Source organism: Oncorhynchus masou, chromosome 23 (genome assembly GCF_036934945.1).
Source record: "Oncorhynchus masou masou isolate Uvic2021 chromosome 23, UVic_Omas_1.1, whole genome shotgun sequence".
In the NCBI taxonomy this organism is placed as follows: domain Eukaryota; kingdom Metazoa; phylum Chordata; class Actinopteri; order Salmoniformes; family Salmonidae; genus Oncorhynchus; species Oncorhynchus masou.
In genome coordinates this window covers 22,020,560-22,045,718 of record NC_088234.1, presented here as the reverse complement: position 1 = coordinate 22,045,718, position 25,159 = coordinate 22,020,560, and the positions used below count along the sequence as shown (strand labels likewise).

Sequence of the window (25,159 nt, the reverse complement as noted above, 5' to 3'; positions counted from 1 at the left end):
CTCCCTTTTCTGGACAAGGGACACCTGGTGGTTACAATCTGAAAGATAGTGATCGAACCCTCTCTTCTTCTCAGAGAAACTGCAGAGGGGAACAGCCCATCTTCTTGACACTTTTTTATTAAATCCACAGATGTATTTATTTTATAAATGTACTTTATAAAGCTCTTTTTACATCAGCAGTTGTCACAAAGTGCTTATACAGAAACCCAGCCTAAAACACCAAAGAGCAAGCAATGCAGATGTAGAAGCACAGTGGCAAGGAAAAACTCCCGAGAAAGGCAGGAACCAGGCTCTGAGAGGTGGCCAGTCCTCTTCTGGCTGTGCCAGGTGAAGATTACGGCCCTTTTAGGCCAGATTTATTCTTCTCTTCACCCCTTGTTCTTTCGCTCTCTTCTTCCTCCTGTGTTTCAGACAGGGGTGGAACATATGATAACGGGCGTGGAGGGAGACAGAGTATGTTCCTGTTTCTGTTCCTGTGGGGTCTCAGATCTGTGATGCGAGGAGGACTGTGTGTGAGTGTGTGTGTCCAGCGCCACAGAGTGCTCGGCCTCCTCTTCCATGTCTTTCATGGAATCTGAGGGTGTGTGTGGATGTGAATGTGTGTGTGGGTTTGTATGTTCAGGGTGCACCTCAACCGCTGTCTCTTTCTCAACCACTAGGTGAGGTGGTGTATACTCTGAGTGATGGTGCTTCAAGTGGCCCATGTGGGGGTCCCCACCTGTGGGGCAGCGGCCCCTCTTGTCCTGTCCCCTGAACCCTCTCAGTTTGGGGTTCCAGTGCTCCCTCCACTGGAGGGCCAGTGTGGATCTATCGGCCACCAGTCGTCTCTCCTCTGGGCCCCGGCCCCCCTCCTCGGCCCCAATCAGCAGGAAGGTGCGGCCCACCTGGAGGGCGGGGCAGCCACAGCCCAGGTCGCGGTCGGGAACCCACAGGGCCTGCGGGCCCCTACGCACGCTGGATGAAGACCCTGTACGGAACACAGTCTGAATCCAGATAGAAAACTGCCACCAAGGGCCCGAACGCTCCATCCCTCTGACCTGCAGCTTCAGGACTGGTGGTGGGAGAGGGAAGAAGGGAGAGAGGGAGAGAAAGAGAGAGAGAATCCATTTTTGTTCTCCGTCTTACTCTGGTAGTATTGTATTCTGCAGTATTGTATTCTGCAGTCCCACCCTAAACCCTAACCCACCAATGTCATCGTGCTTTACAGTTCTTACCATAGTCCTTTAGACAGTACGTCTCCAGGTTCATCCTCACTTTAACCTGCGATGGCAGGCAGTACGATAAACACTCTTCAGCTGAGAGGTTGAGAGGTTAGCAAGATAACGAGGGGGGCATAGAGAGATAAAGAGGGAGAGAGAGAGAGAGAGAGAGAGAGAGAGAGAGAGAGAAAATGTATTGAATTAGAGAGAAAGCATTTCACCGCGACACATGTCTCTTCCTGCTTCTATTTGTCGTCACTGTATCTCATGTCTAACAGATGCCTCTCAGGAGTCCAGCAACAAGTGAAATATCTCCCTATCACCACTGGAGGGAGCTAGACAGGCACCAGTCCAGTAGGCTACTGTAGCTGAGACTCAAACAAGGTATGTATCAAATAGTGAAGTGATCAGTCACCAACCGTAGTCCAGACGAGGTTTCGGGGTGCACATAGGCTTCTGTTTTAATCCAGCTCAGCACTTAAAACCTGATCTAGTTGCTCATTAGTACTTAAATGAGTTCAGTCAGGTGTGTCGGTGCTTGAGGAGCTCCAGGACCTCGTTTTGGGGACCACAGAAATTGTGGTCTGTTGTTGCAGTTCAATACATTGTGCCACATGGGTTTGTGACTCCACTCACCTATACTGTACTGGGGCTGGTATACAGGTGTTGTGGGCGCCTCCTGGATTCCTATGGATACAAACAAACACGGTGACATGTTGTAGATCATAGGGGTGAAACTTACTGAACACCTACAACACGGGGTGCCTTTGCATACTAAGTGAAAGATAATTGGTACATGTGGGCTGTGTGTGTGTGTGTGTGTGTGTGTGTGTGTGTGTGTGTGTGTGCATGCCTTTGTGCGTGCGTGTGTGCGTGTGTGCGTGTGTGCGTGCGTGTGGCGTGTGTGCATGCGTGTGTGTGTGTGGGGGTGTCGGTGTGTGTGGAATGGAAGAGAATGTGAATATGTATGATAGGCGGGTTGAATGCCAGTGTGGAAGATGAGTGTCAGGATGAGTTGGTGTGTGCGGTCCTCAAGGGGTCAGAAACACACCACCTGCTAAAGACTAGCCCCCCCCCCCCTATTTGTCTGTCCGTCTAACTTCACCCTCCAATGACCCCCATTAAAGTCACTAAATTCTTATTTACAATGACGGCCTACCCCGGCCCAGCGTCGTCCGTGTTTGGCCTAGGTAGTACGTCATTGACTTGCCTTGTTAAATAAAGGTGTGTGACTGAGTTTGTGTCCTTGCGTGTGTGTGTGTGTGTGTGTGTGTGTGTGTGTGTGTGTGTGTGTGTGTGTGTGTGTGTGTGTGTGTGTGTGTGTGTGTGTGTGTGTGTGTGTGTATGTGTGTGTGTGTACGTGCATGTGTATGTGTGGGGCTGTGGAGCTGTGGGGGCCAACCATATATTACCCCTGCCCTTACTGAGTCCTGTGCCTCTCTCGTCCCCCCTGACACAACTGGGCCAGTCAATGACACCCTACACCCCATCCCAGATGACTGGGGGTAGGAGGGCCCCCCCAAAGCCATGCAGGGGAGTGGAGGGTGTGTGTGTGTGTGTGTGTGTGTGTGTGTGTGTGTGTGTGTGTGTGTGTGTGTGTGTGTGTGTGTGTGTGTGTGTGTGTGTGTGTGTGTGTGTGTGTGTGTGTGTGTGAGTGCATGTGCGTGTGTATGTGAGTGTGTGTGTGCATGTGTGCATGCAGGGGTTCAGAGTTAGTTCTGAGAATGCTAATGGAAGTGTGCATATGCATGTGTGATTAATCTCCCTCCAGTGTGTCCATAAGTGCATGTGCATGAGTGCATTTGTGTGTGTGTATGCATACATCTGGGTGTGCATGTGTGTGTGACCTCAATACATGTCCTAGCCTATCTATCCAGACACCTGGTGTGGCCACCTCAAAGCCCCCATCAGCAGCCTGCTAATTATACAGCCCTGGCTCTCGGCTTGAGCTTTAAAAGCTAGTTAGCTTCCTGTAGGGGGCGCGAGAGAGAGAGAGAGAGAGAGAGAGAGAGAGAGAGAGAGAGAGAGAGAGAGAGAGGCTATAGATAGCTCTAGAATGGGTTCAGTAGTAAAAACAAACAAGGTTTCCTTTCACCGAAAGAGTTATGAGTCCGGAGCTCTTGACGGGGAGAGAGGGGGGAGTGCTTTGAGGGGCTTGCAACAGGTGTGTAGCCCGGACTCGTGTCACCTGATTAGGGCTTAGAAAGTGTCGCCGCCCGGGCCAATTCGTATGTGGTTGTCGGCACTCCCGCAATTAGATGCAGAAACACACGTGGATTAGCGCTCTCGATTTGAAAAAAGCAAAGCCATGCCTTCAGGAGTGTAGAGGATAAAGCGTTGAAAATCCCAGTAGAGCTGATCTCGGATCAGTGAGAGATAGGGCCTGCTCATAGAGGCTTTAAGGGCTCCCTGTGTTAGCACTGTTGTGGAAACAGTAAAACTAACATTGTTGGAAATTAGAGGAGAGAGTACAGATATTTGATAGCCGAGGGCGGCCCGTTTTGTGCTGAGCTACGATTTGATAAAGGCTTAGATTAATTCAATTAGGTCAAGAACAAACAAGGTTGAGAGAGAGAGGGGGGGAGAAGGGGAGATAAAGGGTCATTGAGTTAGTCACATCACAACTTACAATGAGATTAGTTAGCTATTGGAAACCAAAACCCCACAGGAGTAATGGTGTGGGACAGGGGGGACATGTCCTCCCAATGTTAGAAGCAGGTAAAATTGCCCTCCCCCAAAACAAGTAATATTTTTATACATTTTGCAAGACTTTTATTTTGAAAAACGAGTCGTAATATTAGTTTAGGGACTTTTATTCGGAGGTACTTCTATTTCAATGCTAGAATGTGAGTTACTTCCACCTCACTATCAGTTGTTAATAGCAGTGTGGCAGTGTGTGGTGAGAGAACACTACCATCCCTACTCACCACACCGGGTAAAGCAAAGTAAGTTTAAAGTAAAAATTGTATGAATGTGAATAAATGTGGATATGTTAGAATGAACATGAGCAACTATAAGCTTTCTCCTGGTTGTACCTAGTTAGCGTTACATTTACAGTTGAGTCATTTTTAGCTTTGTCAGGTTTTATCTAACTAGCTAATGCTGGGTAGTTTTGGCTGTGTGAAAAACTGATACTGTATGTTCTGAAGCCAAGAATACTTGCTAGCTACAGAACTACTTACACAATCACTGTCTTAGTCTTCATTGTAGGATCAGCAAGTTAGCAATGGATGCGCCACCACTCAAGAAGATTAAAAAAAGTTATAGGCAACTGCCCGTACACCACCCCTGGAAAACTAGCTGGTGAATTTGAGTGATTTCAGATTAGATGTCAGTAGCCCTTTCCTGCAGTCAAATGACCAAATCGCCCTCTAGTGGTTAATGTTATTAATGTTTTTCATAATTTCATCATTAATAAACAATAAGTTCATAGACTTATGATCTATAATAGTGTGAGTCAGAGTACAAAACGGTTGTTTAATTGAATATATCCACTTAACAGTCACAGGTATTCAGTACAGAATGAATGGCCATGGCCTTGATAAAATAAAATACCTTAGACTGACTAGACTGTACCAGAGTAAATGCCCCTCTGCAAGGTCCCCTTAGCCTTGTACATTTGCCCAATTGTAAGCTAAGATTGTCTGTATCCTTTTCTCAGAATTCCCTAGAAATTAGCATTTAAAACCTGTTTTTATAAATCGAGGGGACCTAGAGCTGTTGCGGTGACCATATTACTGTTTAGTCACGGTAATTAGGCTTTCCCAGGCTCTGATGCTGCTGATGGTCATTAGTAGCCTACTAAACTGCTTGTTACTCAGCACTCTATTATCCCTCTAATCACTCTGACATCAATGCAAATGTGATTGAAAATCTAATAAAACAAATCATGAGAGACCATGAGCTCATGTTGCGCAACATTTCTATAGGATATGCAATTGCGAGAGAAAACAGGGTTTTGATGGCCTCTATTAAAAAGAGGAGGATCCTATCAGTTTTCCATAGGCTGGGCCTACTGTATTTATTTCTCAACTTTCCTAATATTAAGCACATTTCTTCTCTTTACAACAGGAGTATAGTCTACCTGGCTGGCATGAAAATGAACCACGGGAAAAGCGTCCTCCATTCGCTATTTAAGTGCATAAATGACATGTATTATTTTTGAGCCAGGTGCATGATAATGGTCCATTTAAAAATCCAAATAAATTTCACACATATATTATTCAGTATATGGAAAGACAAGATTAAATCAAGAATAGTCTGATGGGTGACAATATTAGCCTATCACTTGTGAATGATGCCCAGCATAAGACAAGAAACATTTCTTTTTTTGCTCCTTTTTCTAATCAGTCACACACCTCATGTAGCCTAGCCCATAGGCCTATATGTTTTGATAAGGTTTGTATCACAACTAAAGTGGCCAAATAACTTTTAAAATGAAGCACATGAATTGGCTTTACAAGGGGTGTAGAGCCTAACTGGAATACATACACAGCGTGTGAGTTTCAAGTTTGGGGAAGCTCATTTTCACCATAAAATGCACCTTTATAATAAAAGCATTACATTCATAATAACATTTGCGGTCACTTTTTATAATGGTGTTTTCCCGCTAATGGAACATTCACACGGCCTACTGCCGTGTACCACTGCTACGCTTTTAATGTGAAGAAATAGCCTAATAGTGTATTACATTTTAAGATAAAAGTTCTGATCTGTTGTGTCAGCCTCATTGCGTAAAAACTTATTTTGATGCTACTTTTTGTATTAATTTGGGATCTATTGCATCCCACAACTGTCCCAGAATATGTTAGGAATATTCTCGCACAGTATAGAATAGCTCAGCTTTTTTAATATGTGGAATAATAGATAGACATTGGTAATTGCTTTTTCTGTTTGTTAGGCCTACTCCTCTTGTTGTCTGATGAAAAGTAAATGTGGACAGTTCTTCCAATACCTTCAATATACACTTCGGAATTGGATAAGTACGCCCGCATTTGCATCTCGGAAGTATCTGTCTTCACTTGTAGCCTGTGAGAAAGACCTGATCACGTGATGGAGAGCCATGTGAGTGAGAGGTGCTTCGGAGCATGCAGCACTCAGGGAGAAGAGAACAACGGCCACTGGCCGCAAAAGGAATATATTTGCCCGGCCCATCACAAGGAGTCGCTAGAGTGCGATGAGCCAAGTAAAGCTCCCTCGGTCAAACCCTCCCCTAACCCGGACAACGCTAGGCCAATTGTGTGCCGACCTATGGGACTTCCGGTCACGGCCGGTAATGACACAGCCTGGGATCGAACCCAAGGCTGTAGTGACTCCGCAACACTGCAATGTAGTGCCTTAGACCGCTGTGCCACTCGGGAAGTCTGGCATGGATTTTTTTAAGGTGCATTACTGCCACACAAAGGGAATCCCACTGGGAAATTCATTCAAATTGTGAATGAGAGACTGATGAAGTGTGTACAGCCTGCACAATAAACAAAGCAGAGGTCATGCCTTTCAAGCAACTTTTTAAAAATCATCATTAGAGTCACAACATGCAGCCTCACAATGTATTAAAAATAAAAACATATAGCCCAACATTTGTAGAGTTATTTAAGTTACATTAATAACTCTAAATTAAGCACATCGGAGTATCTATTCCTTTGTTAACCACTCAACACAGAATAGCACTCCCTCAAATCGTTTGGAAAAAATATCCTTTGTATTTTATTCAGCTTTGTTCAATTGTATTTTTCATACTATAAAATAATTTCAAATAATATCATGGAATTTCTAACCAAATCTTGTTTTCTAAATGAACTAATGTAGCCCAGTTCAGGACCTAACATAAGGACAACTCAGAGTATGCTATTCTGTTCTTCTGAAATAGACTGCATTTTCTTCCTATCATGTTTCTTTAGATCTGTCTAAAATAAATCACTGATTTATTGGGAAGGTGGATTATGGATTTATTAGACTAAAATGTAGATGTCCCAAAGGTCTGCATCAGTGGCTTGTGGTGGTTATCAGTGGTTATGTGCGGAAGCCAGGAGATACTAAATGTGTTAATGATCATTAACGGTCAATTACCGTGAGACCGACAGTTATTTGCTTGACAATCACCGGCTGATGACATTTTATGACTGCCACAGCCCCTGCACAGGAGTATGACTCAAGTGACAATGAAACTCTGTAGTTGGGCTTAGTTGGCCAGTCCACATAAACTGAGAACCATGTAATAACACGGGTACCATTTTGGTTCCAAAGCTCCAGGACAATCACATTCTTTCGAAAATCCCCATGAGAATGTTATTGTCATTAGAAGTTTGGCTCCAACATGGAGGACAGTTTCCAGACAGAGTAGTTAGGTAAAGTAGACTTACGGACGCAGGGGCGGAGTGGGGAGTGGCCTTGTTTGTAACCAGGGGCGCAGCGGTTGCATCTCAGTCCCATCACGCCATCCCGACACAGACACTGTCCCGATGTCTGGTTACACCAGAGCCCCACAGCACCCATAGGGTGACACTGACACGCTGAGAGAGCAGGAGAAGATGGAGGGATAGGAGGAGAGAGAAGGTTGATGTCACATAGTAAAGAGCATTGTATTAATATCCTTTGATTGCTCCTAATAAAGCTTCTATGAATGTACAAGAGGGAAAGAGAGAGAGAGAAGAAAAGGAGCGAGGGAGAGAGAGACGACAAACACAGAGAGAGGGAACGATGGAGGGAAGACAGATTAAAGACGACAGAAAAAGGAATGGTAGATAGGAGTGAAAATAATGATACATGGACAAAGCAAACATGGAAATAGGATGTAAAAGGATGAATGGTATAGCAGTTTAGAAGGAAGGAGGGAGAAAGGTAGAGTTGAGGTCATCAAAAGGGCACAGATAGAAAGAAGAAGGCATTCTCTAGTAGGTCTGTTTTTCCTCCAGTAATGTAGTTTAAACAAACCCTTACAGATACTTCAAACACCTTTAAGTAATTAGCTCTAAGGGCAGGTCACTAAGGCTCGGAAAAAGGTTGACTTGGCCGGAACATTGATCAAATAAACATGGTTCGTTTATCTATCATTGGTGATTAAATCACATAATATTATGACACATAAATAGCACTAATGTAACTTCCATAAGTTACAAATCTATGGCCTACAAATACACTGAGTGTACAAAACATTCAGAACACCTTCCCTCAGAACAGCCTCAATTTGTTGGGGCCTGTTGGCCCATGTTGACTCCAATGCTTCCCACAGTTGTGTCAAGTTGGCTTGATGTCCTTTGGCTGCTGGACCATTCTTGAAGGCACACGGGAAACTGCTGAGCGGGAAAAACCCAGCAGCGTTGCAGTTCTTGATACAAACCAGTGCGCCTGGCACCTACTACTGTTCCCTGTTCAAAGGCAGTTAAATCTTTTGTTTTGTCCATTCACCCTCTGAATGGCAAACATATACAATCCATGTCCCAATTGTCTCAAGGCTTAAAAATCCTTCTTTAACACGTCTCCTCCCCTTCATCTCCATTGATTGAAGTGGATTTAATAAGTGAAATCAATAATGAATCAAAGCTTTCACCTGTACATATGCTTTATCGTTTAGAAATGAAAACACTTTATCTAGTCCCCCCATTTGAAGATGTCATAAGTATTTAGACAAAATTCACTTAGAGTGTATTAAAGTATGTTTTGCCAAAAAGTAACTGAATGGTGAATAATGATTGGAATAAGATATGATTTTTCGTAACACTTCTAAATGAATCCTGATGATGCCAAGGTTAAGAAAAACCGTGAATGAATCATGAATGAATGAATGATGAGTGAGAAAGTTACAGAGGCTACAACCAAACACGCTAACCTCTCACCATTACCGGTGGAGATTAGCATTTTTGTGATCTTTGTCTCTCTGTAGCTTTCAAATGTTTTATCATTCACAATTCATCAATTCATTCATGATTATCTGTAATGATTATGCATGATCATCTGTGGATGCTACCTACATTAATGTAGACCAGTTCAGAAGAGTCTTCTTTTCTTACTACTAATCAAAGGGACCCCAAAAGAACACAATACTTTATTCACCATTCAGTTCCTGTTGGGCAAAAGACAATCTGAAACAACCAAAACAAAGCTGTGAATGAATCCAACACTTTTGTAAAGTCACACGCTTGACGTTGTCACTGTATGAAAGGAATATGGGACTAAATGTTACACTTTTGATACACTATAAGTGAAATTTGTCCAAATACTTTTGACATCTTCAAATGGGGGAACCAGAAACATAAAGTTTGTTCATTTCTAAACTGTAAAACTGATATGTATGAAAATACCCTCAAATAAAATAAAATGTCGCCAATATAAAACATTTGATCTCAAATCCAAAATGCTGGAGTAGACATTTGAAATGCTCGCTGCACTGTCCACATACACACGGAGGGGAGTGTATTTATGGCCTTAATGCTAGTCTGTTGCTGCTCTCTTGCCAACTCCTTGTTACTCAAGTCAAATGTGACATGACAATTCCATAAGGAGTTAGCAAGAGCTGAAAGAGACTATATATACTTACATTAAAAATATATATACTAAAACAACAACAACAACATATTTAAAAAATAAAAAGATGAAAGGGACTGGCACTAAAAAGGCTAAAATATCTCATTCTAATCTAGTTACAATTCTCCAATATTACTATAACTGCAACCCCCTTGCACTTGCACGACACACACACTCAATCACACACACACACACCTGCATGTGTCATGTGCATGACCTCACTACATTAAAAGTGGTTATATTAGGACTTCGGTCAACCGCCCCAAAAGCATGCCAGAGTGTCACAGTCACTTAGAACATGTGACCAGTCAAAGGTCAAATGTCAGGGTGGATTCCAGCCAGTGGTAACAACATGCACACTAAATCCAGTCGACTAGCATACAGAAATAACTGTCCTCTGTCACAATGTAACTACCTCATAAACACTGTGGAGGAGGCTGGAACCCAGACACATATAGGCATACCTTGTAGACTAGCAGATGCACAAAGAGAAACAGATATCCTAACAGATGCAGATGCACACACACTTGGACACACACTGATCTCTGCATGGATAAGATACACAGCTGGTCTGTGTGACTTAATACAGGCACAACCGCTTTAATGTGCACGCACACGCACGCACACACATAAACACACACACACACTCTCCCTCCGTCTCTCTGACTGACGTTGGCAGGTCTTGCGATGGGTGGGGGGCTTGCTGTGGTCTCGGGTGTATCCGTTCTGGCAGTACTGGCAGTGGCGCCCCGCTGTGTGATGCCGACACTTCAGACATACTCCCCCGCTGCGCCGGCCCGACTGCTGGAACACCTCCATGCTGAACCGACACTTAGAGGAGTGGCTGTTACACTCACACGCTGGAGGGAGGGAGGGAGGGAGTGAATTAATTTAAATAAAGCCAGTAAAGTTTACATCCATGATCCAATTTGCACACACATGCATACACACACGCACACACAGACACAGTAGTGGGGGGTGTGACTCACAAACGCACGGTTGTGGCTGACTGGGCGTGGCTCGTTGCCAGGGCCTGTCGTAGTAGAAGTCCTCACAAACATCGCAGTCCGTCCCTGCTGTGTGGTGCTCACACACACACACCGCCCGGCCCGCATCATCACGACGACACCGAGAGGCATGTCCGTTACACTTACACCTGCCCCCCACCTGCAGGTCGGAGAGGGCCAGGGCGGGACGGACAGGGGGGGTGGAGATCAATGGAGAGGGAGGAGCCAGCTTAAGATTCCGATTCGCTCTCACTTTCTGCTGGTTGTTCCTCCTCCTCCGAAGTTCCCGCCCCTTGTTGATTCTCCCCTGCTTGCTGTCGATTGTCCAACCACAGATGCTGCCTTCCTGACACGGACTCCAATGGTGGTCCCTCTCCCTCTCGCGGCCATGCCCTTTTCCGTTTCCGTTTCCTCTTTTGGAGATGTCTATTTCCATAGTGTCTCCTTCTGACTCCTTCCGGGTCACGTTGTGTCCGTCCTCTCCCCGATTCCCCGACCCTTTGTTGTATCCTCCTCCGTTCCTCCTTCTTTTTTCTGTCTTTTTTTCTCCTTCTCCACAAACCCCCATTTATTGTTGTCCCCATTCACCTTATTCACCTGTTCCACCACAGCCTCGTACTTTGACCCTGCCCTCCACCTCAGAACACCCCCACCCGCTCCCTCCCCCCAACCGACCTCACCCCTTTTCCCCTCCGAACTCCCCACCTTGGTCTGCTGGGACTGGGTCACCTCGTGGAACACTAACCGTATGTCCGTGGCCGTCACCCAGTCCTGCAGGGTGGGGCTGTAGTCAAAGTCAGGAGAGGAGGGTCTTCCATCTAGGGTGGAGAAGGCCAGCAACATGCCTCCCCGGTGCCTCTGCAAGGGCCGGGGGTCTGAGCACAGAGGCTCCGTCTCCTGGTGCCTGGTCTGGGCCACCGTCTGGGCCTGGAGCCCAAACTTCCCGGGGCAGTCGCTGGAGTAGTGCTGCATGGGCCTCCAGGTGCGCCCGTGGTCCATGGACTTGAGCACGGATAAGGAGACGGGGTCTGACGGCTCCCCCTGCTGGCAAAACTGCAGGCTGATGTAGGTGACCTCGAAGCGTCGGCCCAGGGGAAGGGTGAGGACCCAGTCCCCGCCGTCGAGGCCTCCGGGCTGGGCCGTCCAGCAGGTCAAGTTGTGGGGGTTGTGGAGGTCCGTGAGGGAGCTGACGTTAACAGCTTTCTGGTCGGGGGGTCCTCGGAGGGAGTGGGCGGTACTGACAGGGACACCGTGAGCGGCATTGATGAATTCCGACAGGCAGTGTCGCGGACGCCCATCCAAGTGGTAGCAGGGGTCATGGGGTGAGGTCCAGCTCAGAGGGGAGTGAGAGAGGGAAGGGGAAAGGAGGGAAGGAGGGAGGAAAGTGAGGAGAAGTAGGAGAAAAGGGAGGGCCAAGGAGGGGAGAGAGGAGAAGGGCAGGAACATCATGTCATCGAGCCTGTGGGAGAAAATACAAAAATGTACGATTTTAGGGGATAAAGTGACGGGGCGAAATCATAAAAGGAAAATATATTGATGAATTTATATGACTTGTGGTTGGAGCCAAAGGGAGGGGCCGTCTGAGGTAGAGAGACCACCGGTGCCTTTATTGAAAACACATCAGCTCGCAGCACCACCATGAACATTTTAACATCCCTCGTATCCCTCATATCCCTCATACAATCCAACCAAATCTACCTCAACCTTTAAACAGGCCTATTTCCCTACCCAAAAACAGCCTTTAAAAACCTATTATCTTGGCCCATGAAGAGTGGATGAGTGTAAGGATGAGAGTTTATAGAAACCCAGCCCATAAGTCATGCTTAAGTGTATGGATAAAAGCGTGTACAAAGTAAAGGGCGTATGCAGAGTGGATGAGTGGATGGATGAGAGCGTATAAAGAGTGGATGAATGTGTGGATGAGATGGATGAAAGCATACAGAAAACCAGCAGGTCTGTACGGGATGACAAAAAACAGCTGGGTCTGAAAACACAAGCTGGGCAGCATCCATCATCTTTATGGTCCTCCTTTTAAATCCTTCTCCCGTCGCTCTGCTCCACTCCACTCTACTCAACGCACATGGGCAGGAACCCGAGTTTTGGAGAGCCCAAAGTGTGGAGAGAAATGGAAGGAGAGAGAGAGAGAGAGAGAGAGAGGGTGTGAGAAAGAAAGACAAAGAGAGGGGAAGGAAGGAGAGATAGAGCTTAGTGTGGAAGATGGAGGGAAAGATTTATAGACGAGAACGCGAGAAATGTGTGTTCAGCTTCAACCCCTGTACATTCACTTCCTGTGAGAAGACAAACACAGACTTGTGTATGTCCTTAGTGTGAACAGATTCCCTTCCCTCCTAAAACGGCTGGTGATGTGTTAAATGTATTTGTCTGCCAAGAATTGATAGTGATACCAGAGAAGGTTACTTCATTTGTGCCTGCAGACATGGGCGAACAATGCGTCTACTTTCCCTGCCAACATGATCTACAACAAACTTTGCGGTTTTATAGACAGACGGATAGGCTGGGGGCAAGCAAACAAGACTCCTACCCAACACTTCACACCAAGCAATTTACAAAGACACAGATTGTTCGGATCCATCTCTTCTCCAGGCCCTCCTCTATTTCTCTGTAAATGTATCTCTGCTATGCAGTGGGTCTGTCTCGCTCTTTCCCTCCTCCCCTTTTACTCATTCCCTCTCTACTGGCACTGCATTATCTCTCTCATATATATATATATATATATTAGTGTCAAACGCTTGTTAGGACATCGTCAATCAAGACGCAATGATTGACGATGTCCTAACAAGCGTTTGACACTAACAGTGCTGTCAGTGGGGCTGTATAAACCAACCCCATAGGAGAGGATAGAGGATAGAAAAAATGGTTGGGAGCCACCCAGGGCAAGTCATCACACTCAATTAAACCACAGCCCGAAACTTGAGGCTTCTCTTAGGACTACAGCACTATAAGTGGCTCCAGGCGGGGGGGGGGGGGTTATAACGGAAGTTATTACTCAAGTCACCCCCCAAAACGTGTTATGATTCCCTGCGAGCCCCCAAAAACCAGACGTGGAGGTGGAGGATGGGGCTGGTCAGGTATGTCGGGCGGCTATGTTTTGGGGTGTCGTTATTGGAAACGCCACGACCGGCGGCTGAGGTGACGAGTGGTCCGACTGCAGCCCCTGTCCTGCTCTGACGCATTCCTGGGGTCCGGTGTGCACCCCTTGAGCATTCCACACGTGTTGCAACATGCTCCGTTGGGAACCCGAACGGCCCGCTAAAAACTGAGCCTCATTAATTGATCGACTGTTTAATTAGGTCTCGGGTTTCATATTGGCGTCAGGGTGGAGGGTTTCGCTCGAGGGGAGAAAGGGGAGGCGAGATGGGGAGAGGGGATGTCTGGTACAGTATAATCAGGGGAAGAGATGGTATAAGGAGTTAAAGATGGTGGTGGGGTGGTGGGTTAGGGGAATTCATGATTCTCAATGATTCTTAAAAAGGGGTTGTGGTGATGGGGGAATGTCTGATAAATTCAGACAAGATGCTGTTGGTGGGTAGGGGCGTAAGGGGTTAAGGGGGGTTAGGATACAGAGGCGAGGGGATTGTTTGCTATTCCCCATGACGTTATTTGCACTCGTCTTTCTAGGTAACATTACCACTAATTAAGCATAGCCCCCATAACAAACAACATGATGGAGTGAAGCTTTTCAGAGAGGAGCACTCAGCACAGTGCTCCTTAAAGTGCGCCTCACCATTCTCCGTGCCCCCAGGCCAAATCCAGACCCTTACCCCCCTCATCCCCCTCCGCTCCGATACCAGATCGCCAGTCTGGCACCTGGAATGTAACCCAGCCACCAGATATTGTTTCAATGTTTTTTCTCGGTCACTTTCCATAAATTCACACACCCAGCATGTCGGAAGAACACAGTGGATGAGTGGCATTCCTCTTTACTAGAGCTTTAAAGACGAGAAGAAGACAGGAAAAACATTCAAATCCCAAATATTGTACAACATAGAAGTAACTGACAAAATAAAGGAAACACCATCATAAAGTGTCTTAATGGGGCGTTGGGGCACCACGGGCCAGAACAGCTTCAATGTATTTTGGTAGAGATTCTACAAGTGTCTGGAAGTGGAACTCTATTGGAAGGATGAGACACCATTCTTCCACAAAACAAAATCCATAATTTGTTGTTTTGTTGATGTAAAACGCTGTCTTAAGCGCAACTCCAGAATCTTTAATAAGTGTTCAACTGAGTTGAGATTTGGTGACTAAGATGGCCATTGCATATGGTTTATACAGTTGAAGTCGGAAGTTTACATACACCTTAGTCAAGTACATTTAATCTCAGTTTTTCAAAATTTCTGACATTTAATCCAACTAAAAATTCCCTGTCTTCGGTCAGTTAGGATCACCACTTTATTATAAGAATGTGAAATGTCAGAAAATTAATAGAGAGAATTATTTATTTATTTCATCACATTTCCAGTGGGTCAGAAGTTTACATACTCTCAATTAGTATTTGGTAGTATTACCTTTAAATTGTTTAACTTGGGTCAAACATTTCGGGTAGCCTTCCACAAGCTTCCCACAATAAGTTGGGTGAATTTTGGTCCATTCCTCCTGACAGAGCTGGTGCAACTGAGTCAGGTTTGTAGGCCTCCTTGCTCACACACACCTTTTCAGTTCTGCCCACAAATTTTCTATAGGATTGATGTCAGGTCTTTGTGATGGCCACTCCAATAACTTGACTTTGTTGTCCTTAAGCCATTTTGCCACCATTGTGGAAGTTTGCTTGGGGTCATTGTCCATTTGGAAGACCCATTTGTGACCAAGCTTTAACTTCCTGACTGATGCCTTGAGATGTTGCTTCATTATATCCACATAATTTCCCATCCTCATGATGCCATCTATTTTGTGAAGTGCACCAGTCCCACTTGTAGCAAAGGACCCCCACAACATGATGCTGCCACCCCCTGTGCTTCACGGTTGGGATGGTGTTCTTCGGCTTGCAAGCCTCCCCCTTTTTCCTCCAAACATAACAATGGTCATTATGGCCAAACAGTTATATTTTTGTTTCATCAGACCAGAGGACACTTATCCAAAAAGTATGATCCTTGTCCCCATGTGCAGTTGCAAACAGTAGTCTGGGTTTTTTATGGCGGTTTTGGAGCAGTGGCTTCTTCCTTGCTGAGCGGCCTTTCAGGTTATGTCGATATAGGACTAGTTCTACTGTGGATATAGATACTTTTGTACCTGTTTCCTCCAGCATCTTCACAAGGTCCTTTGCTGTTGTTCTGGGATTGATATTCACTTTTCACACCAAAGTACGTTTATCTCTAGGAGACAGAATGCGTCTCCTTCCTGAGCAGTATGATGGCTCCGTGGTCCCATGGTGTTTACACTTGAATACTATTGTTTGTACAGATGAACATGGTATCTTCAGGCGTTTGGAAATTGCTCCCAAGGATGAACCAGACTTGTGGAGGTCTACAATCTTGGCTGATTTCTTTTGACTTTCCCATGATGTCAAGCAAAGAGGCACTGAGTGTGACGGTAGGCCTTGAAATAAATCCACAGCTACACCTCCTATTGACTCAAATGATGTCAATTAGCCTATTAGAAGCTTCTAAAGCAATGACATCACTTTCTGGAATTTTCCAAGCTGTTTAAAGGCACAGTCAACTTGGTGTATGTAAACTTCTGACCCACTGGAATTGTGATACAGTGAATTATAAGTGAAATAATCTGTCTGTAAACAATTGTTGGAAAAATTACTTGTGTCGTGCACAGTAGATGTCCTAACCGACTTGCCAAAACTATAGTTTGTTAACAAGAAATTTGTGGGGTGGTTGAAAATCGAGTTTCATTGACTCCAACCTAAGTGTATGTAAACTTCTGACTTCAACTGTATTGTTTTCATGGTCATGAAACCATTCAGTGACCACCATTGCCCTGTGGATGGGGTCATTTTCATTCTATGGTGGCATAGCCATGGTAGTCAAAATAATGGCCTGCCCAGCACTTTTATACATGATCCTAAGCATGATGGGATGTTAATTGCTTAATTAACTCAGGAACCACACCTGCGATGAAGCCCCTCCTTTCAATATAGTTTGTATCCCTCATTTAATCAAGTATTGCCATTATTTGGGCAATTAATAGGCATATCCATTACAATAACTTATCATGGAGAATCACATAATTCACGGTTTTCCAGAGTAAATACGAACCGATCACTGACATTGAATACTATTTCACGCTTATATCATATACTGTATATACTAAAGTATCAAAACGATTTGTCAGCAAGGCTTTTGATGATGTAACTTTTCAAAAACCTTACATCAGTGAATAGTGTTTAAGTAAGGTCAATGATGTCTCTGGAGGGAGGCAGTATGCATGGTCTTTAAAAGCAGGGGCGGGCAGTGTGCTCAGCTGTGCTCGGCTGGCGAAGGCCTGGAGAAATACTTGATGACAACCTGGGCCATGTTTACAGCATAGTCTAACATGGTGGGAGTGAGCTAACAGGAGAGTCTTCTGCTCATCTTCTCACAGTAAGCCTCCAGTAGAAATCTGCTCTAAGACACGTTGTATAATCGTTCGTTCCTTCATACTTTTGAGTTCAATGAGTTGTCATAGGGTCAAAGGTGTGAGGAGTTTTCAAAGTAGCGCTTTGGGTTCAAACAGTCTGCTCTGTAAAATCCCGTCACTTCCACCAATTGTTTAAAATACTTTGCTGCTGTATGTTCTGTCAACGTGTGGGGAGGTTGTGCTTTGAGGGTTTGGATAATAAGAAGATAAACTAGGGGTACTAAGGGAGAGATGTGATAGAATACCAGGCTGTAACAGAGGCTTATGAGCGTGGAAATGGGGGTGAAAGAATTGGGTTAAGACACAGAGAGCATAAGGGCACTGAGAGAGGGATATCATTATATGGGTGTAAGAGGGTGGGTTAGAAACGTGTAAGAAGGTGATAAAAGTAGGGAATGATACGAGAGTAAGACATTGACATATTAAAGGGAATACGGGGCCAGAGGGATAGGAGGGGGATTTGGAGAGGGCTAAGTGGTGTACTGTGGGTGAAGGAATAAGGGCTAATAAATTGAGAATATGATGTCATTAAGAGGGGACATGGGCAGTTGTGGGTAAGGAAGATGATGCCTTCTGCTATCTGTCAGCTCCCCTTGCCTCCGTTCCACTCTGCGGTCTAAATCTGTGTCTTTTGGGGCTGTGTATCTGGAGCAAATGAGCTGGATTTGGCCTGTCTCACACTCTTTAACATTCCTTGTCATGGGCAGCAGTGTAGAGCACTACCCAGCTATTCCGCAGCCCAGCCACAGCCTCAGCACGACCATTGAATACAACATGCAAGATGGAGGCAGAGGAGACAGTGTGCTTTGTAAACAGTAGGCTTTGTTCATTCGTTATTGTGCAATATTTGATATGGTTGTCTGATGCACTTCTATTAAACTGGCTAAATAGCTGAGGGTAAAGGATGTGGCTTATTAAAATACCACGAGGAGTGAGGAAATGAAAAGAACAGGCTAAGAAGTGATAGAAATCATGTTCAAACAACTCTGGTCCACAGTGGATGACTTCTTTCAAGAACATACAGTGGGGCAAAAAAGTATTTAGTCAGCCACCAATTGTGCAAGTTCTCCCACTTAAAAAGATGAGAGAGGCCTGTAAATTTTCCTCATAGGTACACTTCAACTATGACAGACAAAATTAGAAGAAAAAAATCCAGAAAATCACATTGTAGGATTTGTTGTGAATTTATTTGCAAATTATGGTGGAAAATAAGTATTTGGTCATCTACAAACAAGCAAGATTTCTGGCTTACACAGACCTGTAACTTCTTCTTTAAGAGGCTCCTCTGTCCTCCACTCATTACCTGTATTAATGGCACCTGTTTGAACTTGTTATCAGTATAAAAGACACCTGTCCACAACCTCAAACAGTCACACTCCAAACTCCACTATGGCCAAGACCAAAGAGCTGTCAAAGGACACCAGAAACAAAATTGTAGACCTGCACCAAGCTGGGAAGACTGAATCTGCAATAGGTACGCAGCTTGGTTTGAAGAAATCAACTGTGGGAGCAATTATTAGGAAATGGAAGACATACAAGACCACTGATAATCTCCCTCGATCTAGGGCTCCACGCAAGATCCCCCCCCCCCCCCCGGGGGGTCAAAATGATCACAAGAACGGTGAGCAAAAATCCCAGAACCGCACGGGGGGACCTAGTGAATGACCTGCAGAGAGCTGGGACCAAAGTAACAAAGCCTACCATCAGTAACACACTACGCCGCCAGGGACTCAAATCCTGCAGTGCCAGATGTGTCCCCCTGCTTAAGCCAGTACATGTCCAGGCCCGTCTGAAGTTTGCTAGAGAGCATTTGGATGATCCAGAAGAAGATTGGGAGAATGTAATATGGTCAGATGAAACCAAAATAGAACTTTTTGGTAAAAACTCAACTCGTCGTGTTTGGAGGACAAAGAATGCTGAGTTGCATCCAAAGAACACCATACCTACTGTGAAGCATGGGGGTGGAAACATCATTCTTTGGGGCTGTTTTTCTGCAAAGGGACCAGGACGCCTGATCCGTGTGAAAGGAAAGAATGAATGGGGCCATGTATCATGAGATTTTGAGTGAAAACCTCCTTCCATCTGCAAGGGCATTGAAGATGAAACGTGGCTGGGTCTTTCAGCATGACAATGATCCCAAACACACCGCCCGGGCAACGAAGGAGTGGCTTCGTATGAATCATTTCAATGTCCTGGAGTGGCCTAGCCAGTCTCCAGATCTCAACCCCATGGAAAATCTTTGGAGGGAGTTGAAAGTCTGTGTTGCCCAGCAAGAGCCCCAAAACATCACTGCTCTAGAGGAGATCTGCATGGAGGAATGGGACAAAATACCAGCAACAGTGTGTGAAAACCTCGTGAAGACTTACAAAAAACGTTTGACCTCTGTCATTGCCAACAAAGGGTATATAACAACGTATTGAGATAAACTTTTGTTATTGACCACCATAATTTGCAAATAAATTCATTAAAAATCCTACAATGTGATTTTCTGGGTTTTTTTTCTTCTCATTTTGTCTGTCACAGTTGAAGTGTACCTATGATGTAAATTACAGGCCTCTCTCATCTTTTTAAGTGGGAGAACTTGCACAAGTGGTGGCTGTCTAAATACTTTTTTGCCCCACTGTATAACAATATGCACCCTGGGCTAAGGCCTGTACTATAAATTAATGAGCTCTAAATACACAACGATCAATTACACGAACCTACCACTCTTCCACTGTGGAACTGAACCGGACACCAGCTTGAGCATGTTATCGCGATCACATCTGACTAGTAACACCTTTGTTAATTTCCAATTGTCCTTAGCCCGCCTGAAACATAACGCAGCATAGAGACAAGGAGAAGAGAAATGCGATGTATTCTCACTGTATTCCTGTCCGCTCCAACATAGGGTGTTATTCCACACGGAGCAGATTCCAGCAGCACTGTTTTAGGTGTAATAATCTAATTTTAGTGGGGTGGTGAGGAGGTGCAACTGACAGCACGCACAAAATGGATTATCGCCGCTGCTGCACGTATCTTTAGCAGGCCCTGTCCCTCAGGTTCGCACCTCCAACGCGCAGCCAAACGCCTGCTATGGGCGCCCCTCGGCCTGAAGTCCAGAAAGGAAAAGGGACGACACGAAGATGATTTATAAAGGGAAAAGCTTTTTAAAACAGGCCAGACAACTCAGCTTGGACATATTTCAGGGATGAATAAGAGAACGTATGCCCTAAAGCACATGTCAAACTCATTCCACGGAGGGCCGAGTGAGTGTCTGTGAGTTCTCTCCTCCCTTGTACTTGATTGATTAAGTAAAGTCACCAATTAGGAACTCCCCTCATCTGGTTTTCAAGGTCTTAATTGGAACTAAAACCCCCAAAACAGCAGACACTAAGCCCTTCGTGGAATGAGCTTGATATCCCTGCCCTAAATCAGAGGTGTCAAACTAATTCTACAGAAGGTCGAGTTTCTGCGGGTTTTTTGTTTTTTTCATTTAAATTAAGACCTAGACAACCAGGTGAGGGGAGTTCCTTACTAATTAGTCACTTTAATTCATCAAGTACACGGGTGGAGCGAAACCCACAGACACTCGGCCCTCTGTGGAATGAGTTTGACACATGTGCCCTGAAGGAAGCGAGGCTATTTCGCTCAATATTGCTCTGGTTCTCGTCCCACGCTAGTTTATAACCTATCACACAAGTCGACAACGCGCTAAGCAAACCCATGGAGGTTTCGCCTCAATGTCGATATTGAAAAACAGATGGACATGAAATCATGGTTCGTGATTTCATCTTCAAGTAATGCCAAAAACAACCTCGGGCGAAATGAAAATGAAAGTGAAGCCCATTTTACTAAGTGGAAGACGTGTCATTGTGGAATTCACAATTAATTACAGGCCACAGAGAAACGACAATAAGAATCCTCGAATAGTATATTTTGACCACCCATTGACTTAGATTTAGAACATGCCTATTAAATCCCATTTAAAGCATGCAGAAGACGAATTAGGCCTACAAAATCCCGTTTGATATAAATTCAATTGACCGAAGATTATGACAAGATAATAGATGAACATATTGTAGACTATTTGTGTTCTGTTAATTAAATCCCCCTCGAAACATTTTTCATGGCGACAGAGGCGAAGGTGAAATCTCTACAGATACATGCAGCGTATGGGCCTGTGTTGACCTTGGAACTCGTTAAACGAAACATGTTGGAGACAATTCGATAGAAACTAATATGCGTTTGGAATTTGAATTACCAGGCAAAAAGCTACATTACCGTTTTTCTCATTAGAAAATAGAACTTAATAGCTTTTTTTGACCAATAAATCACGAATTGTTAAACCTATTATTAGTAGTAGTATAATTATTGTTATTGTTGTTATTATATCAATAAATTGAATGATAATTGAATAACCAACCTAGTCAATAGAGATTATTTAAGAAAAATGATTTAAGGAAAAAGAGTAATAGCCTACTGTTGGCTATATAAATGTTCCCCAATCTTAATTCAATAAATTGAAACCCGAGTTTTACTCTGAGGTGCACCCGGTTTACAAAAATGGATGTAATAAATGAAACACCCTTTGAAGAAAAATAGTTGGATTGGTTCATTTAACACAAATGTCTATCAAATGTAGTACGATTGTTTTCGTCCAGGGTCACTTGCTGCGCGCCGCCAAATTGTCTATAATTGCACATTCCAGTAATTATGCTCAATTTGCTTCATCTTGCAGAGACATAACCTGATGTAAGGCTATATTGTATTCTACACAGTTAAGTGTTATTATCTTTCTGATCACACACTTAATCACAATTTTCGTTATTTTCTCGAAATAAGTTTAAGCTATTTATCATGGCTGTTGTCCCTCTAGAAACACACATGCCCAATGGCATATCACTGTTTTCAAGAGGGAAATACGATAGGCCCTAGTCATATAATAATAATAATGATTAGTCTATTATTATTGTTATTATTATTATTATTATAATTCAATTCAATTTAATGAAACCTAAATAAAGGGGAGCCCGAAACAGAATAACAGTGCTGACAATAACCTCAATTTACTTGTGATGATGAACGTATTAATACAATTGCAAACATCCACTTCATTACTTATACTGTGTATCAGCTAGTCCTAAAAATATTGAGACATCTCTTGAAATGACTCTCAATCCAATACTTCCAAAATCTTAGTTTTGACAATGAAACTCTCTCAACTAACTCAACAGGCTTTTTAGATTTCAAATATTTAATTAACATAATCATACAAGAATAATTATTACCTTAGGTTAGGACATTAAGATATTAAATAAACCCTAGTCTACCGTCATAAAACAATAATCTAATGAAAATGGTCTCAGGCTAAATTATTTCATTTATTTAGCAATAATACTATAGTATGCTCAGATATGCCTATATTCCCATGAAGACAACAGGTTTATATCAAATCAATCTTCAATAAAATAGAGTGTAAATCATCATTTGGATACATAAAGCCTGCAATGGGTTATAGCCTACCCATGGCGAGTAAGTGACTGCGTATACAGTACTTATAGCGCGAACTTTGGCACTCTCACCGGGTCCAAATGATCAACTTGTCAATGCCTAGTCCTTCCATTCTAAATTTAAAACAGGTCTACGAACCTCCGTGAGAAAGAAGCCACAGCGAATAAAGAAATATAGTCTACACATAAAAATATCTAATATGAGAACACTCACCATGTGCGTCTCAATGTTTGATCTCCCTTCACTCGTGACGGCTCATGCGGTCTTAATCAATATAGGGGCGCAACAAGTGGACAGTTATTCGGCCGCCCTGTGCTGTGCGTATGGAGTGGGGATCCAACTCGCTGCAGCCCGCCTCAGTAAGGGGGCGTCCTGTCCTGACGTCAAGACCCTGCTGCTTCTCTCAACTCCAACTCACATCTGCACAGTGCCCTACTACAGTGCAGGGCGAGTCAGTCTGGCGGACAATTTGCAGATAGATAATTAAGACAAAGTGGGCCCAATTACATAGGAGTTCATCATTGCTTTTGTAGACTTCAATCTCTTGTCGCAATATTTGTTCTCGTTTTCCAAACGTCAAATGGAAAAAAAGTCGTTGAACCACATAGTCTAGAAGGGGATAGCTCTCACGTGCCGTATAGTGAGTAAGCACTAACGTAGCAGATGAACTAAAGCAGACACAGATGGAAAGCAGGAAATAAAAGAAAGAGAATGGATAGATGATGGGGGATGGAGGGAGAAGCGAGTGACTGAGAGAGGAGGAGGAAACTTTCCCAGAGAAACCCCATAAAACTGATTGATGACTTCTCTTGAAGAATGTTTCCCCAGGTGTGTGTGTGTGTGTGTGTGTGTGTTCAAGTAGTTACTCGGAGTCATTTAGAAATGCTATCCTTGGAAGGGTGACAAGAGCAATCAAATACATTGAGGGGAGAAATGGTACAATTGTGCATCACCATTACATTTTGGCAGAGTTTACATACTGTAACCTACCACACTATACAGTTTTGTATAGTGACACTATACAGTTGTGAGACACACTATACAGTTTTGACACACTATAGAGTTTTGAGCTCCCAGTTAGGTTGAGGAGGAACATTGCTTCTATTTGACGGCTGGGTTAATAAAGCAATGCAAGTCCATGGGAGAGAAGCTGTAAAGACAAAGAAGGTATAACGCAATAAAGATAATAAAAAAAAGTAAATCTGTATTAGGTGTGTGTGTCATACTGTCAGAGGGTAGAATAGCAGGTGTCCTGCCAAAATCTGCACCCTGCAGCAAGACGTAGATTGATGTAACTAATAAAACGGCAGGCTAAACAAGACGAGGCAGTGATATTTGCCAGACTTTCCCCTCATCATAAGAGTAAACATGATGATCGTTCTCGACAGAATCAGAACAGATTTCACAATAAATGTACCTCCATTTCCAGGGGTTTGCTGCCTGTGAAAACTTCACATTTAAAGGGTTTTGACATCATACCACACTGATAATAGTCATACACAAGCTTCAAGAGCCCAACTGTGGACAGAGTCATTTGTATTCAAGACCTTTGTCTGCAGGTGATTCTCCTTTATTGGTTTCCTGAACCTTCATGTTGTGGCCAGCTTGCCAGTAGATGACACAAGTACACCTGCAGATACTGAATGTCCCATGATGCCACAGCAGAGAGAACCAGGAACTGGGGAGGAAGAGCACAACCCTGGCAGCCTCCTCATGTCACCTTCCTCCCCGGGTTGCTCCCATATGGACACAGGACCCAACGACCCTACTGGCCCGGCCATCAGAGCTCCTACTGTCTGGGGGCAGTGAGGAACACCTACCCACTGGAGACGACAGTAGTATCCCCAGAGGAGAACTCTGGTGCTGCATAGACATTGCGTTCTGGAATAGACAAAAACACATGAGGGACAGTAATAAAACTCAGGTGATTTGGTGACATTTTCTTGCAAGCAATTTCACCACAGTGCAAAAAAGCATTGGAGAGTATTGGAGAGTTACAGAACAGTGTATGCAGGCTTTTGTTACAGCCCAGCAGTATTTGAATCATGTATTTGAATTCTAGAACAAAAACGTGCATGAACTGTCGCTCTCTAAGACCAGGGATAAGAGACTGCTGCTCGGCCCCTTATGTTATTTTCTATTGAAGAACTAGAGAACAATGTAATGCTAGAAGCCACCCACTCGGTCTGTGACAGTTCCGTTCACATGTGTTGGAAGCAGACGGGGAGCAGATTGATGTGCCACAATGGATGAAGACCTGTAGAAAAAAAAGTTCAACATTACCAAAGACTTATTCAGCAGAGTGTAACATTAAACCAAAGTGTAGATATAGATGAAGGCCGTACTGTC

General features: G+C 44.2%; 1 pseudogene; it reads right to left on the bottom strand.

Annotated features, from left to right (window-relative positions):
* Positions 1-167: 167 nt before the first annotated feature.
* Positions 168-23,489, bottom strand: LOC135510580 (netrin-1-like; annotated as a pseudogene).
* Positions 23,490-25,159: the final 1,670 nt, after the last annotated feature.